Consider the following 14,416-nt stretch of genomic DNA (forward strand, 5'->3'; position numbering starts at 1 on the left):
AGCAGGGACAGGGAAGTGATCGTCCCCCTGTACTCAGCACTAGTGAGGCTGCACCTCAATTAGTGTGTTCAGTTTTGGGTCCCCCACTACAAGAAAGACATTGAGGTGCTGGAGCGTGTCCAAAGAAGGGCAACGAAGCTGGTGAAAAGTCTGGAGAACAAGTCCTGTGAGGAGTGTCTGAGAGAACTGGGGTTGTTTAGCCCAGAGAAAATAAGGCTTAGAGCAGACCTTATTGCTCTCTACAACTACCTGAAAGGAGGTTGTAGCGAGGTGAGTGTCAGTGTCTTCTCCCAAGTAACAAGTGATAGGACAAGAGGAAATGGCCCCAAGTTGTACCAGGGGAGCTTTAGATTGGATATCAGAAAAGATTTCTTCACCGAAAGGATTGTCAAGCATTGGAACAGGCTGCCCAGGGAAGTGGTGAAGTCACCATCCCTGGAGGTATTTAAAAGACGTATAGACATGGTGCTTAGAGCCATTTAGTGACGGACTTGGCAGTGCTGTTAGTGGTTGGACTTGCTGATCTTAAAGGTCTTTTCCAACCTAAACGATTCTATGATTCTATATAGGGCAGCACAGCAAGAATATTCATCAGCAAAATAATATGTGTCTTGAGTCAGTTCCTCACAAAAGAGACAGTCATTTTTCCACTGAACTCATGAAGAGGAAAATCTCCACTCCAAATACACACTCTCAGTTTTAATACAAAAAGACTTTGACTATTTACTTTTTGCTTTTTAGCTTTTGTGTGCCTGCAGTTCTTATATTATGTGGTCTTAATTTTGGCTGAAGGAAGAAGCAGAAAGTAGTATTTCCTTCATAAAGGAAATATGTTCATTAATGAGAATATTTTACCATCTGAAACACCTGTTAAGAATTTGAGACTGAGAGGTATCTTTACTCCCTTCAAGAGAAAAAACATTTTTTTTTTTAAAGTTCCAAATTGCTTTTTAGCATATGAATAAAGTCATGCTAGGCTACTTTTTTTCCTTTAGTTCACACTGAGCATTTTCAGAGTGCTTAGCAGATGTGATCTAGATGCTTTTGGACAAAATTTTACAAATACCGTGCTCACTACCTTAATAGAAGCAATTTACTTCCTCTCTGCTCTATCAAGTATAATATTACAGAATCAGTTCCTTCTTACTTTCTCAGTGGTTAATGAAAGATTTGACAAAATTTTATGATCTCACATGCCTTTAAAAGAAATTCAAAATTCTGGGATAAGGTCTAAGAAAGCAAGGTAAGCTGCCACCATCCTTCCTGCACATGCATGCTCAAGCACACACACATACACACAAACACACACAGATTGTCAAACAGATTCAGTATTTCCTATGGAATACTACACTGTAGTGCAAGCAACACCATTGCAATTTTGATACACAGTCAGAAAAAGCTACTGACACTTGCAATCTGGAGAGGTCATACAAACCTGAAGTAACTTTCAGGCAATAGATATACATGCACTGAAGGAGAACCTGTCAGCCCCTTGGAAAACTCAGTTTACTCAATTTCATACTGTCCTTGGCAAAGGCAAAAATATACTAAAACACAGAGTGAATAAGATAGCTCATTCAAACGTTTGTTGGGAGTAAACAAAAGAGAAAACCAGCAGGAGTCATTCATTAATATTTTATTCACCAGATTCAGCACCCAATAACTACCAAAAAGAGCCACTCGTGTTCCAGTTTCCATCGAATGCATATTGGTTTGGCATCACAAAAGTCCCTGAAGCACACACTTCTATTAGTTATGCCCCTACATACTGGCAGTAACTGAAGCCATACCTGTGAATATGCAAAAGTATTCTCTGGATAGAACTGGAGCACTACTGAAAGGTTATTTTGATTCTAGCTGCATCTTGGCAGCTAGAGATACAAGCCGTAGCCCACAGCCCTAGCTGAAGCACAGAAATATCTGATTCCCAGTCAGGTTTGCTTTCCTCATGCACACATGTGCAAGCAAACACACTGCAATTTTTCAGGCATCTAAACCAAAGGCAAAATCCATTCTAGAAATGTTTCAAAGTTATCTCATGATTCTGTATTATTAATGCATACAATAAACCCGACTAATCAACATCTGTCCTGAATTTATGTTTATTGTTCCCATAAAGATCTTCTACCTACACTTATGCAAACCTTTAGCATGAAAATTTACAATGCAGCTATGAGCCACTATCTTAACTGCTTCATGATCTGCAAGAAGCACAAATCTTATTCTCAGTATCTTCTTCAGTAATACATAATATCACCAGAACGAAAGCGAGCAAAAACATAATTTTGGGATGAAAAGTCAGGAAAATTAACTTAGTGCTACAGAGTTGTTCAGTCAAGTAAGAAAATTACAACAGGGAGAATTACCAAAGAGATCTAAGAGATGGCTTCTTGCTATTGCATACTTACAAGACCTGAAGCCTCTGTAATGCACCAAACCAAATTGTGTGATCTTGCTGAGGTTTTGCTTTACTTGAAATGGGTAGATGCAAATATAAAACAGAGCAGACATTCACTTTTTTTTTACCATAATGGATTAGAACCACTGCAGATCTATTCAAACTCTATATGCATATGTCAAAACTTGTAGAATAGCATACTCGAAAACTCTAGGTACAGAAAAGCTCTCATGAAGAGAGACTAAATTCTGTTCGTGTTTCTGTATCTAATATCACCCATTAGCTAGGTGCAAAAAAAAAAAAAAAAAAAAAAAAAAAAAAGAAAAAGCTTTCAAGTCAATGGAGAACACTAGACCTGGGGATGCATGCAGAATTTGGGCCACCTGAATATAACCATAATTATGCAGGTCCATTGTCACATCCCAGTTTCTTGGGATGACGCTCATATTCGCTGATTTCCAGGTCAGGATTAAGGTGAAATGACACCAGGGATTCTTCAATTTACAAAACTCAACATTCATTTGTCCACAACAGATATTGGCATGAAACTTTGTCAGTAAGCCTTGCAACATCTGCAACAAGCAGTAAACTTCATAACATACACCAACAAACCACAAGCCTTATAATATAGGCCAACAAGCTGCAGATTCCATAACATATACTGACAAGCCAGAAGTCTTAAAACCTATGTCAGCAAGTGGCAAACATGCCCCAACAAGCCGTAAACATGCTCCATCAAGCCTTGCCTTCTATGCAGGGATACAGGGATAGAGCATGAGAGAGAAAAGGAGAGAGAGGAAAAAAAATAGAGCAAGAGAGGCAGGGAGGGAGAGAAAAAGGCAAAAAAGAAAGATTTCACCAGTTCTGTTTCCAGTGTTGGTCCAGTCAGCGTAGAGGCCCAGTTCTGGAGGGGCGCACACTATGCAGGGCTTTGACTGGTGTCCTTTTATAACTCCTTGCCTCTTCTCTGGGTGGGCAGTTTGTACCTTCAGAGTTTTCTGGAAATGGGTCAGTGGGTTTGAGGGTCGTTGGGGAGTTACTCCCCTCTCCCTGCCAGTATGACCGTTGTCTGACATTTCTTCTCGGCGCACAACTCATGAAAACAGCTCCTCTATTGGTTCTTTATGGATTCACTCAAGATAGGGAAGTTCAGCCTAAGAAAAGTGTGGTCCCACCTCTGTGGGACCCCCTCCTCTTGCTGCTTCTTCCTGCCATTGCGTGCACAACCCCGACGTGTCCATAGAGACTGTCTCCTTTACCAAAGTTCTTTAACGGTTGTTTGAGACATTAACTATAGTTTCATTGACCATCACATCCATGAAAGAGGGCATGTGTTAGATAAGAGATGAACAAATACAAGTGATTTAAGTAAGAAAGCTGGATCTTGCTGCTGCATGTTCCATTTCAGAACTTGAGGCTTGTAATGCAATGCAGTGACTCACCAGAAGTAACGTATGGAAAAGCCTTCTACAGAGTTCGACAACTATCTCCATTCTCTCTAAAAACTCTGTTAACTCTTTTAGACTGTTTCTGCATTTAATTAAACTTCAGAGGAACAGTCAAAGGGAAGGATTTTCCTTCAATGTAAATGATGTTAACTTACAAGAACCTTCCAGAGGAAAGCCTAATATTATGTATCACCATTCTGTAGACAGAGAAGTTCATGCAGAAAATTACTGGCAGGTATTCATATTCAAGAATGTGCACTGTTGCTACAAGACTTGTGCATGTCCTCCCAGTGGGACCAATTCTTCCTTCTACAGTCAGAACTCAGGGAGCTAAACAAAAATATAATCTTAAAACTCTACTATATTCAAAATCCTAAAGAGCAAGCTTATTTTTATCTTGGGAAGCAGCTGCAGGTGGAGTTATTAAGATGTGAGTTCAAGGTATGAAAGAAATTTACTCCTTTATATTAATTCAGTTCTCTTGTTTGTTAAAAAATCCAAATGAAACCAAACCAAAACCCAAACAACTCTAATGAAGCCTGAATACTGGAACAAATATTTTAACCACTGTTTATCTGAGTACCTTAGTTGGGTATTAAGATCATTAGGTAGATGCAAGAAGTCATCTCTCCATGCTGCAGAGTCTGAGGTCCTGTATATATACTTGAGTATTTTTCAATCTCACTGTATAACAACCCACTGATGCTCGCCCAAAAAACTCTCTTAGTTGCAGCTTTGGTCACTCCAACATGGCTGCCTGTTTGACATACTTCAACAGACCCTCAGCTTCTGTAAATCAGTCAAATTCCACCAATGTCACTGGAGTTACTCTGGTACCAACATTATATGCTTGGCTTTAAGGTCCTGACAAAAAAAAAAAAAAAAAAAAAGGAGAATTGAGGAATAGTGTTGAACTTTGCAATATCAGCCTTTTAAACTTTCACAGTGAAATGTGTAGTTCCCATGGATGGCATTCACAGTCCTGAGCTGAATGTGGTGGGGTTTAGGCTAAGAACTGAGGCACATTCAGGGCTGGGTGACAGTTATGCCAGGATTTTGAGAAAAGTAAGTTTGAAGGTCACACTCATACTTTGCTGTGTAATTCTCTCTTTGCTAACCCGTAATTCTCATCTGTTGCCTAATAGTAGTAAATTAATGTATAATTCATAAAATGCCTTTTTGCTTCTTTTTATCAATCTCTGGTGCTACTTTTAAGCAGTCTTTTTGTTGTTTTCTAATCTTTGCCTAATTTAAGTATACTAGAAGAAATCCTCTATGTGTATCCTCATAACATCTATCAGCACTGCAGCTCCAGTGAGAAAAAGAAATTGAAGCTACGTATCGCCAGACCTTTTTAACATGCCATAACTTCCTCTTGAGGGACATTACATTAGCCTTCCAGAAACACTAATTAAAGGGCTTAGAAAGCTTCTCTGTACTTGCCAGAGACATCCCACCATCACTGTGTTCTCTTCTCTCACTCCTTGCTCACTGCAGCAGAGATCACAGCCTCCCCATGAGCCACTTGGGCCAGGGTGCTGCCTCCATGCTTCAGGGGAACGAGCCAGATACCTGCACACTGCATCCAGTCACACTGACTGGAGTCTGGGAGCTCTGAAAATAGAGAGGGATCAGTAAACTGCAAGAATTACTTCTGGTCTGGAAAAAAACCCAAACCAACAAAACAGCTTTTCTTTCAGTGAGACACTGAAGGAGCTCAAAAGATCATGTTTATAAGTAAGGAAGGTTAAGAGGTTATAGAATCACAGAATATAACTACTGTCTTGGAGAACATTTATATAACTGTGTAGAAAGAACATAAGTCACAGAGTCAATCTGTGAGGTTAGCTGACAAGGTTTAACAAGCATCTGGGACTTGCCATCCAAATTCTGAAGCTGAGAAAGCTCAAACTTTTAGCCATAAAATGTTATTGATAATAACGTGTCCTGACAGAATGGTATGGGAAGCTATCTACCACTGAGTCACATCACTTCTGATTGTCTTTTGAAAAGAGATATTTTTTTTCAGTAATTAAAGTATTTGCCTCACAAAAGGAATTTTTGGGTGGAGTACCTGTTGCAAAGATATCAGAGGTCAGACTAGAGCATCAACATCAAGGTTTTCCCTGCCTCAAGCACAGTAACTGAGAGTTTAATAATTAACTCTGGTGTACCCATACATTTAAATTTTATGGGTAATTGTTATCAACACACACTGAATGGCTTTGAAATCACTGACCTGTTTATACATGCAAAATTTGGACCGTAAGTTGGAATTCCTATTGCAGATAACAAGTAGTCACAAACTCAGAAACATACTGACTAATACATGTCAGCATACCATCCATATCAACTAAAGAAGCTGTTTCCTTTCTGTTTTTTCAATGCTGCACCTTTCTCCTTATGAGTGCACGTGGACAGCACTCAGCCAAACAATTGTGTGACACTGTAATATCCCCAAAGCGTTCAGTAGGTATTCCCCAAAGTTATTTTTAGCACAAGGGGAGTAACAGAAGGATCCACAAAGACCCACAGGCACTTTGAAATAATTGGAGCTTTGAGTTGGAAGCACTCACCTAACTCATGAAGTACTCCAGCATCCTTGGTATCTTCAGCCACTGATATGTGGATCAGTCTTCATGAGCGCTTCACCTCAGCTGACAAACATAGGGCAAACTCCAGCTATTTTGCAGAAGTGAGCCAACTTACCCTTTCTGATGCATTTTGGTTACTTCAGGCAATGCATGTCCATCATTTAGGAATTTACCTTCTTCATGTGTGATCATGTTTTATGGAATGCTGTTTAGGATACTTTTTTTCATAGAAATTTCAGTATATAAATAATATTTTAAAAAACAAGCTATTGTGGGGCAATGTCCCTCTAAAGTATCTCAGTGTTCGCTGTGGCTTTAAATAAGCTGAATATAAATTATAAGATCCAAGTACTATAAGCAAAACCACCATACTTCAGATATCTAGAATTCAAAAATAGCATACAGGAATGACCTTGACATGCTAAACACAAACCACATAAATCAGACTTAAAGTAAAAATATTATTCAGGAACATTACTTGGAATAAGTCAAACAAAAAGTGTACTTACTGCATTCTGTGTTATTTTCCTGAATAATGCAGAATGTTATAAATACAAAATGTAATTAAAGTGGAAACTGAGTAGGTAATTTATCTTCACTACAGTTTGGTCTTTATCTTCAGATGTCATCTTGAACAACAGGTTTTCAGTTTATCACTGATGAAAAATACCTTGCTCTGCTTAATAATGGCTAATCATAAAAGGGCATAGCCTAGCAGCTTGAAATCAAGAGAAACATTCTTTCCTATGCAGTCATATCTTAGAAGTCTTAAAAATTCATGAATGCTTTTATCAAAAAACTCTTCAATGGTTATTTGCTAATTCTTAATCTAGACTCTCTAAATCTGTGAGTAGTGTGTAAAATTCTCATGGACATGGCACAGATTTCACTGTAGAAGGAGGAAAATTAATCCAAATAGGAAACCTAAAATGTTGAACCATGCCCATGGGAAATGTGTTCTTTCAGTTGTTTCAATGTCTGCATCCTTCGCTTTCATTTTTCAACAAGCAGCACCTCAGACAGTAATTTTCATGGTTAGTTAAACTTATGTTGGGTGTCCTACCTATTAGTGGTATAGTCTCTACTAGAGGCACATTAAAACTTCAGGGATACATTGTTTCTCATTTGATTTCCTAGGAGTTTCTAAAATAAAGGACCTGTAGAATGAGCACGCATATGATTTAATATTTCTTTTTAAGAGATAGCACTTGATTCTTGTGAAATAGAGGTTTCAAGAGTGCTCAGTTTTAAAATAATATTATAAAATATCCTTTCCCAAAATAGCCAGTGAACTGAAACACGCTGTTTCTCCTAGAAGAGTTCTAGTACTGATTTGTATAGGTCTCCATATGCTTTTACTAAGCATTCAGCTTACTGTGTTTCCTTCATTACTATTCCGTGCTTTAAAAGAGGGCCCATTTACCTCTGTCATGGTTTGAGCTCAGAGGGAACCTGAGCAGCTGGCAGCCACTCAATCCACCTTTCACCCCAGCACTGAGAAGGAGAAAATAAAGCAAAAGTCTTGGGAATCAGCATGAGGACAGGGAGGGGTTACTCACTCATGGCATGGGCAAAAGACTGACTTGTTATGAGAAGAAAAAAGAGCATTAGTACAGACACTAACAACAACAACAACTCTTAACAGACAGAGTAGGACAGTGAGAAGCATTACCAGATCTTTAAAATCCCTTCCCCCCACTCCTTCTTCCTGGGCTCAGCTTTGCTCCTGATATCTCTACCTCCTCCCCCTCAGCAGCACAGGGGTCAGGGAATGGGGGCTGCAGGCAGTCCTACTGCTTCTTCCACCTTGGGGTGTGTGTGGGAAACTCCTGGCATTCTTCTCCTGCTCCAGAGTGGTTCCCTTCTCACAAGAGACAGTCCACTAATTTTCTCCAACACGAGTCCCTCACATGGGCTGCAGCATTTCCTGTGCTGCTCTGGTGTGGGTCGCCCCCACATGTTGCAGTCCTCCCAGTGCCAAACTACAATAGTGGAGGCTTCTTCCCACAGAGTCCCAGACTTCTTTGGGTGTAGTCACCTGCTCTGGTGTGGGGTCGTCCACAGGCTCCAGGTGGGCATCTGCTCCACCATAGAACTCCATGGTGGCAGGGGGGGCAGCCCCTGCTGTCTCACCACAGGATACAGGGGGGCTCTGCACCAATGCACCTCCCCCCTCCTTGTCTTCCTTTCTTCCACTGACCTCAGTGTTTGCACCGATGTTCTCCTTGCAACTTCTCCCAACTCCCAACTCCTTCTCCCAGATTCCCCTTCTTATATACATTATCACAGAGGCGCAGCAATTGGCCAGGGCTTGGCGCAGAGGAGAGGTGAGCCTGACTTGGAGCTGGGGTAGCTTCAAGAAGCTTCTCACAGAGGACCACTGCTGTAGCCCCTCCCCTGCTACCAAAACCACCCACCACTTACACAAACCCATCACAACCTCTTGGTCCATCATGATTACCGGTCATAAGTCTCTCCCTTTTTTCTTCCCCTTCAAAGGCTCAAAACAGACTTGATGTCTTTGAACAAGATCTGATACATTCTCCAGCATAAGAAAAAGCATGGTGCTATAAAAATCATGGAGTAAACCAGATTTAGTATTACTATTTAGTGAGATTACTAACTTCCTAAATAATAACTCATAGAAGAGAGAATCTCATTAAGTATGGATTTTCTTTTTCTTTCAAGAACTGCAGAATCACAGCATGGTTGAAGTGGGAAGGCACCTCTGAAGGTCATGTTGTCCAAACCCCTGCTCAGGAGGGCCACTTAGAGCCAGTGGCCCAAGACCGTGTCGAGTTGGGGTTTTGAATATCTTTAGGGATGGAGACACCACAGTCTGTCTGGGAAATCTGTGCCAGTGCTCAGTCACTCTCACAGTAAAAAAGTGATTTTTTTATGTTCCAATGGAAATTAATTCCAGCGGTTTATGTTTTCTGACTGGCTGTAAAATCAAAAGTTGAATAAATTTTGAGGAAAATTAAGGGAACATTTGTTACCAGGGTGATTTCTGTTGGCCTTCCTCTTTCTCCTCTATTTCTCTTTAACAGAAAAAAATAATTTAGATGCCTCCAGTTTGGAAGAAAAAAATATATTTCGATTTATTTCAGTAACATTTTCCATGAAAGTCAATTTGCATTTTTAGAAACAAATCTTTTCCTAGTCACAAGATGGGCATGGAAATTGTACTTTTATCTGGCCTGTCTTCATGCTGCTGCTGTTGCTGTTCAGAGATACTTATGATCATCTCAAAACTGATGGGTTTTGTTTTGGTTTTTACTTCTGATTTCTCTCTCATGAGTTCAGTCATTACTGCCTTAGACATTAGCCAAATGAGGTGTGTGAAAAATGTTTTATTTCTTGTTCCCTGATTAAGCATAGACTTGTTTGTTCTCTGACTCAATTTGCCCAGATGGTCCACTGCTTGTCTGCCTTACACAAGGTTTGTGTTTATAAACAGGTTAGATGGTGTAAGCAAAGTAAATAACATTAAGTTCTCAACTGCAACAGAAACCAGGCTTTCAAAAAGATGTAAGTAGTATCGATTTGCAATTTTTCTGTGCATTAAACTGGACTATCATCATAGTCTTGCCTAGAATTATTTCTGAACACATTTTTTGAATCCACTTCATAACTTAATGCAGTCATCGCATAATCTGGAAGAGAGAATGAATATTATTCACTAGAAGTTACCATGAAAAGCTGTATTTTTCATAAAACTGTCAGAATCTTTACTTTTTACTTCCATTAGTACAGTTCATCTTCACTCTTGTCCCTGATTTGGTCCTTTTGTACAAATCTAACTTATTTTTACCATTTACCAAGTAATCACTTGGTCCTTTTGTACAAATCTAACTTATTTTTACCATTTACCAAGTAATCACCTGCTTGAAAAATTCTCACCCTTTCTCAGAACTCTAAACTTATCTTATTTCAGACAGGCAAATATGTATCAGTTAAAGGTAAAGCAGCTTGAGTCTTTATTTTGTTTTTGACAATGCAAAACCAAAAAAACTTGCAGCTGCATAATCAAAATCAACCTTTCTGTAGTTGCAGGTGAATGAGACTGGCTAGAGAACATGTAAGAACTCGGCATGCCCTGTAATGGGGTCTTGTGACCCTTTAACAGGCAAAACAAACTAAAACCATAAAAAGGGAATGTATTCTAAGTATACTCATGTCAGGTACAAGGCAACTCCATTTTGCATCTTTATTAAGCCATTTCACAGGCACTCCACTCACTTCTTTTCATGAAGACAGTGCAGTGTAATTTTCTTGCACCTGAATTGCTTGGAATATGTTAAAGCTTCCAGGGAGATCAGTAAGAAAGAACACTTAGTGCATGATATTAATCCATAATTCCTTTGGGTCATGCTCATTTCCAGCTCTCATTATGACTGTAAATAGCTGGTGTAAAAGGTGCAGACTGGCATCTTTAATGATCTTCTATTTATAGTAGTTGATGTTAAAAGACGAAAAAAAGAGGAAAATTTCATGAACTCAAGTTGTTCTGTTAGAAAGAAAAAGGAATGAAAATTTTGTGATACAAAAAGTGCTTTAGCTTACTTTTAGAGGATACATATGAAGATTGTGATGGCTTATTTATTTGCAGGATAGTTGTTGCTGAAGTGTCCAAAGAGAAATATGTGTAGCCCATTCTGGTAGGACTGCTGAGACATTGGAGAAAAGGAGATCTGTGTCCAAAATGACAAATTATTTGTAAATCAACAAAAATACAAAGAATGAGGGAAAGGTCTGCAAAAAATTGGTAGTGATTTAAAAAAAAAACAACCCCAAACTAAAATCTTCTTATAGATCTCTTCTAGAATTTAGATAAACTGGGAGATATTTTATAAGATTAAGTTTCTTTTGTTCCTTTCTCTTTGTCCCTTTCTTATTGTGTGAAGATTAATTTATTATAGTTTATACCAGGAATTCCCAAGACTGCAAGAAAAAGGCAAGTGGTGATAATCTGTTATTGATTACCCTAGAGAACTCTCAACAAATTATCCAGTTCTATGAGGCCTTGAAACATATGTTTTCTAACATGTTTTCCAGTTCCTTCCCATTATTTATCTTCCTGATTTAAATCACAAAATTAATGAAAACTATGGAATTTCTAATGCCAGTCAAAACACAACTGAAATGTTACAAGTAACAGTATTAAGAAGATGGCATTGTTCAGTCTGTGCGTGTTCCCACCGTTCGATTACTTATTTTCTGCATGACTCTGCCTTAAATTTCATTTTTATCAGAGAATCAGACTAAATCAGACATTATCAAAAGCTAACAAAAAAATTAGTTCCTTCTTGCTTAAAGGTCACAGATGAATTTACTTCAAATAAATATGAATTTTAAAGACTGCCTTTTATTTTTATAAAGTTCACATTGTGATAGATGAAACAAAAGAGAAATAATTTGATGATATAAGAATGTGGGATTTCATGATAGTAATTCAGTGCTTTATTATTTTCTATTTTCATTGAGAATGCCATAAAAAGCAATATCAAAAGAGTCCTACATGGCTTTGCTTCATTCTTATTCCTCTTGAAATGTAAAAATGTCTTTTTGTTACTCTGGAGATTAGTGTTTTCTCTTTATTTAAAAGTATAAATAACTTATGCTGTCATTGATCTTGAGGATACACAAGAGAGAATAATCCAATGCAAGTCTCAAGTTTCAGAATAAATAAGTACAAACATAAAGTAGCAAATCTTTACAAAGTGAATATATCAAAATTTTAAATGACTGCTGGATTTGCCTACAGTTCACGTGCAAACTGAGTCCAGGGCCATATATCACATTTAAACAGCAAGAACAGAACCTTAATTCGCTTGCACTACAAGAGCAGGACTAGGGCTTTTGAGACATGGACTCTACTTAAGGCTCCCATCTAGCCAATTTCTTAAGCAAATGATTTAATTTTCACCTTCCTCTGATTTTTTGCTAGTCCCCCCTATTTTGACTATATGGACTTCATGAAGCAAAGACCATAATTTATTCAATTTTTGCATGGGGCCTAGAACAACTGTTTCTTGAGTGAGCTGAATATTTTAAATAATACAGTTTTTTCTTATTCTGTGCACTGAGCTAACAAAGCTGTCATTCTTTTGTCTGTTCACCTCTCTTCTACGTACACTTCAGTATCTGGACTGGGAAAAAAAAGGGTACAGAAACAAGCAGAAGGAAGGTTTTTCCTGTAACATTTCTTTACGCCTACTACAGAAATAAGAGTGAAAGGTGCCTTTGTAGTCTGCAACCCTCCTTGAACTTCTGAGTTAATAAAACTACCATCTCTGCCATAGTAGCCAGTTTGGGGGTCATGAGAAAGAACCATAACAGTGTTTTCATTTATTATGGGATGCTCAGACACACTGTTACCTTATAAAACAATGAGATACTGCTGCTCATGCATGGGACCACTGTGTTCTCCATAGCCATACAAGTCCAGACCCATAAAATCTTGCATAAGAAAAGGAGGATGTGACAATTCCTGAAAGAATAACAACAGCCTCCAGCACTATCCTATTTAGAAAGAAGAGAGGTTTGCTTGTATACAGGCATCTTTGAAGAAGTAAATGTGGGCTCTGGAATCCCTACTCTCCCAGATGAAGGAAATAGATTCAGCTTGCCTCTTTTGAACTATTTGAACTTTGAATCTATTCTATCTAAAGGCTGAACCTTATATAATAACTACTTTGTTGAGGATTGTCCTATGGCAAATGTACTTTCAGCATCAGGAAATGAGGAGGATGCTTTCTGAGTCATCCTCCCAGCTGGATCATGTCTGGATCGTGTTGTCAATTGTAATTTTAAAATACTCACCTCCTCTCCCTGCTCCTACTCCACCAACACCAGCAGCACGAGATGCAAGCATTCAGACAAAATGCAAACACCAGATAACTAGCTGATCTGGCTTTCTACATTCTTCTGCCTTCACTTTCAAAGCAGACAAGAAACATAACTGCTAAGTGGCTCATTTTTTTTTTTTCTCTTTTATACAAAGCAAGACAATATTTTTAAAACAAGCATTGAAAGCAAGCAAGATGACAGTTTATCTCTGTATTAAGAAAAAAACAACCATGCACACAAAAATGAAAAATAAATAATGCCCACCATAAGATTGTCCTCTTGAGATAGCTTCATAGTGAGCTGTAGCACTGAGACTTGACAGAAGTTCGGGGCTGTCACTGCTGAGTAATGCTGTTAGTTCATAAAACCTCCTTAGACCTGGGGCAGGAAGTTCAAATCCATTTATAACATCACTGCTGCCAGAAGGGAGCGGGAGTGTATTTTTAATACTCGTTCTGAGGCACAGAGTAGACACAGAAGCAAAGGACTGTGAATTTATCATCACAGATGCATCACGTAAGTCTGTTAACCAAAGGGTTGTCATTTGAAACAGTATGTTTACTGCATTCAAATTTCAAACATTTATGAGTATTTATGAGAGACGTGACGGGCCCATGTATCAGCAACGAAGGCTCTGTTCCTCACACATGCTAATTCAGAACCGGCAGATCTTGCTGTGGTGCCAGCAACTACATTCACTTACATTTCCCTTCCCATCCTCCTCAATGAAGCTGAGTGAGGGGACTGAACAGAGTACCACTGGCCCCCAAAATAGCCTGTTTAAACCTTGTGCCTGACCCTCCAGAATCCTTTCTTTACTATGGCTTTGGGTCTGTGTAGTGTTAACCTCAGAGGAGGTGGCCCATGGCACAAAAAGAGCATTCCTCTGCTGACAAAAGCTGGAACATTCAGTCCTTCAGACCTGGAAGTTCTGAACAGTTTCTTTCTAATTCTCTGTTACGGGAACGTAAAATAAATGGCTCAGCTGCTTCAACTCCTTCCTGAGCAGCCCTCTTGAAGCAAAGAGTGCTGCTCGCTGTAGTGGGTGCAGGTGTCAAAACCCTGTGCCCAATAAATAGAATTAATCTATTAAGTTAAAGGAAGGGATGATCTTAATGAAAAAT

This window comes from Strix uralensis, chromosome 1, assembly GCF_047716275.1.
Source record: "Strix uralensis isolate ZFMK-TIS-50842 chromosome 1, bStrUra1, whole genome shotgun sequence".
Lineage (NCBI taxonomy): Eukaryota > Metazoa > Chordata > Aves > Strigiformes > Strigidae > Strix > Strix uralensis.